This window comes from Macaca nemestrina, chromosome 13, assembly GCF_043159975.1.
Source record: "Macaca nemestrina isolate mMacNem1 chromosome 13, mMacNem.hap1, whole genome shotgun sequence".
NCBI lineage: Eukaryota > Metazoa > Chordata > Mammalia > Primates > Cercopithecidae > Macaca > Macaca nemestrina.
The window spans coordinates 65,459,417-65,462,813 of NC_092137.1; the positions used below are offsets into that span (position 1 = coordinate 65,459,417).

The 3,397-nt window shown below is 46.0% G+C and overlaps 1 non-coding gene across 1 annotated transcript; it reads left to right on the forward strand.

Moving 5' to 3' along the window:
- Positions 1–792: 792 nt before the first annotated feature.
- On the forward strand, positions 793–989 carry LOC112423729 (small nucleolar RNA SNORA74). The gene has a single exon (XR_003014290.2). It is a non-coding gene; the product is annotated as a small nucleolar RNA SNORA74 (small nucleolar RNA).
- Positions 990–3,397: the final 2,408 nt, after the last annotated feature.

Consider the following 3,397-nt stretch of genomic DNA (forward strand, 5'->3'; position numbering starts at 1 on the left):
TCAGCCAAGAAAGGTTGGGAGAAATCTACTATATTGTCAAAAAGTAATTTTTCATACTAGTCTGAGCGGCTAACAACATTTAGGAAGAACCTGGCTTGCCATGGAACGTAGAGGATGTGGGTGAGTGTTAATGACAGTGGGTTTCATGGCCGGGAACCGTGACTCACTCCTGTAATCCTAGCACTTTGGGAGGTTGAGGAAGGCAGATCATTTGAGGTCAAGAGTTCAAGACCAGCCTGGCCAACATGGTGAAACCCTGTCTCTACTAAAAATACAAAAATTAGCCAGGCGTGCTGGCGTGTGCCTGTAATCACAGCTACTTGGGAGGCTGAGGCACAAGAATTGCTTAAACCCAAGAAGCAGAGGTTGCAGTGAGCTGAGATCCCACCACTGCATTCCAGCCTAGGTGACAGAGTGAGACTCTGTCTCAAAAAAAAAAAAAAAAAAAAAAGTGGATGTCAAAGATACGTCTTCATATCCCATAGGACACTTGTTTAAATTTTGCCAGGTCAAAGGGAGATTATTCTTATTCTGATTTTAACCCACACTGATTCTAATATATTGAGTTGTGTCATTTTCCTTTAAGGAAGTACAAAGTTTCAATGAAACAGCTGAATTGACAGGAGTTCCAAGAATTGCAACAAACAGAATAAAAAGAACAATGAAATCATTCACAAAAGAGGCCATTCACAGACAGCTTGGTACCACTATAGTAAAAAAAAAAAAAAAAAATTAGAACAAACTGGAGTGAAAGGAAAGTATAGTTCAGGATTCTGGATTTTAAAAGTTTTATCCAGCAGTCGTTAGCTCTCCTGGCTAGTGTGATGCCTGTGATGGTGTTTCACTGTTGGAACAGTAAGCACTGTCTTCATTGAGGCTTGGCTGCAGCTGCTGTTTTGGTGTGGGGCCAAGTACCTTTGGGCAGTGTTTCGCACCTCTGAGAGTGAAATGACTCCTGTGGATTAAGTCCTAATCTGAGTGCAAACAATCTTTTCTGTTAAAAAAAAATAGTTTTGAGGCCAGGCGTGGTGGCTCCTGCCTGTAATCCCAGCACTTTGGGAGGCTGAGGCGGGCGGATCACTTGAGGTCAGGAGTTTGAGACTAGCATGGCCAACATGGTGAAACCCCGTCTCTACTAAAACTACAAAAATTTAGCTGGGCCTGATGGCATGCACCTGTAGTCCCACGTACTCAGGAGGCTGAGGTAGGAGGATCGCTTGAACCCAGGAGGTATAGGTTACAGTAAGGCAAAATTGCACCACTGTCCTCCAGCCTGGGAGACAGAGCAAGATTCTGTTTCAAAAAAAAAAAGTTTTGGGTTAAGTTTAATTTCTTTTCTTTCAAAAAAAAAAAAAATATATATATATATATATATTTTTAGAGACAGGGTCTTGCTCTGTTGCCCAGGTTTGTCTTGATTCCTGAGCTCAAGAGGTCCTCGTGCCTCAGTCTCTCAAAGTCCTGGGATTACAGGTGTGAACCACCATGCCCAGCCAAGTTTAATTTTTTTTTTTTTTTTTTTTTTGAGACGGAGTCTCGCTCTGTCACCCAGACTGGAGTGCAGTGGCCGGATCTCAGCTCACTGCAAGCTCCACCTCCCGGGTTTACGCCATTCTCCTGCCTCAGCCTCCCGAGTAGCTGGGACTACAGGCGCCCGCCACCGGGCCCGGCTAGTCTTTTGTATTTTTTAGTAGAGACGGGGTTTCACCGTGTTCGCCAGGATGGTCTCGATCTCCTGACCTCGTGATCCGCCCGTCTCGGCCTCCCAAAGTGCTGGGATTACAGGCTTGAGCCACCGCGCCTGGCCCAAGTTTAATTTTTTAATTTTTTATTTATTTTTTTGAGACGGAGTCTCGCTCTGTTGCCCAGGCTGGAATGCAGTGGTGCGATCTCCACTCATTGCAAGCTCCGCCCCCCGGGTTCACGTCATTCTCCTGCCTCAGCCTCCCGAGTAGCTGGGACTACAGGTGCCCACCACCACAGCAGGCGAATTTTTTTGTATTTTTAGTAGAGACGAGGTTTCACCATGTTCGCCAGGATGGTCTCGATCTCCTGACCTCATGATCCACCTGCCTTGGCCTCCCAAAGTACTGGGATTACAGGCATGAGCCACCGCGCCCGGCCTAATTTTTTTGTTTGTTTGTTTTTGCTTTTGTTTTGTTTTGTTTTTTGAGACAGGGTCTCACTCTGTTGGCCAGGCTGGAGTGCAGTGGTGTGATCACAGTTCACTGCAGCCACGACCTCCCAGGCCCAAGCAATTCGCCCACCTCAGCCTCCCAAGTTAGCTGGGACTACAGGCGTGTACCACCACACCTGGCTAATGTTTTGATTTTTCTGTAGAAATGAAGTTTCACTATGTTGTTCAGGCTGGTCTCAAACTCCTGGCCTCAAGCCATCCTCCCACCTCAGCCTCCCAAAATCCTGGGGTTATAGGCGTGAGCCACTGCACCTAGCCAAGTTTCATTTCTGACCTATAAACGTTATCATTATAAGTCCTTCTGCTAAAGAGATACAACCAAAGTGTACCTATTCATTCATTTCACAGATATTGCATGCCAGGCCCCACACTGAGCTGAGTACTGTTCTAGGAACATGATATGTAACAGCAAGTAAAACATCCCTATCCTCACCAAGCTGATCTTCAAGTGAAGGAGACAGACGAGAAACATAATGCATAAGGAAATCAGGTAATGTGTTAGAAGGTGGTGAGCACTATAGTGAAATAAAATCAAGGTTAGGTGGATCTGGCATGTGTGGAGAAGCAAATTGCAATCTTAAGGGTAGACTTTGTTAGGAATTAATTTTAAGCAAACGGTGTAAATGTTTAGGGGAAGAACATTCCAGGAAGTGTTAACAGCTGCACCGAGTCCCAAGAAAGCAGTATAGTGGCTTATTCCGGAAACAGCAAAGAGGCCAAAGTGACTGCATAGTCGGCCAGGTGGGAAGGTCAAGGAAATTGGGTAGGGCCTGGGGCTGTTGAAGGATTTCAGTTTCCACTATTTCCTTGCTTCCTCTGAACAAAGCACTTTTAAGCAGAGAGGAACTCAATTTGGCTTTCATTTTAAAGGGTCTCTGTGGGCCAGGAGTGGTGGCTTATGCCTGTAATCCCAGCACTTTGTGAGGCCTAGGCGGGTGGATCACCTGAGGTCAGGAAATCGAGACCAGCCAGGCCAACATGGTGATACCCCATCTGTACTGAAAATACAAAAATTAGCTGGGTATGGTGGCAGCGCCTGTAATCCCAGCTACTTGGGAGGCTGAGGCAAGAGAAAGGAGAATCGCTTGAACCCGGGAGGTGGAGGTTGCAGGGAGCCAAGATCATGCCATTGCACTCCAGCCCGGGTGACAGAGCAAGATAATGTCTTAAAAAAAAAAAAAAAAAAAGGAAAAAAAAGGG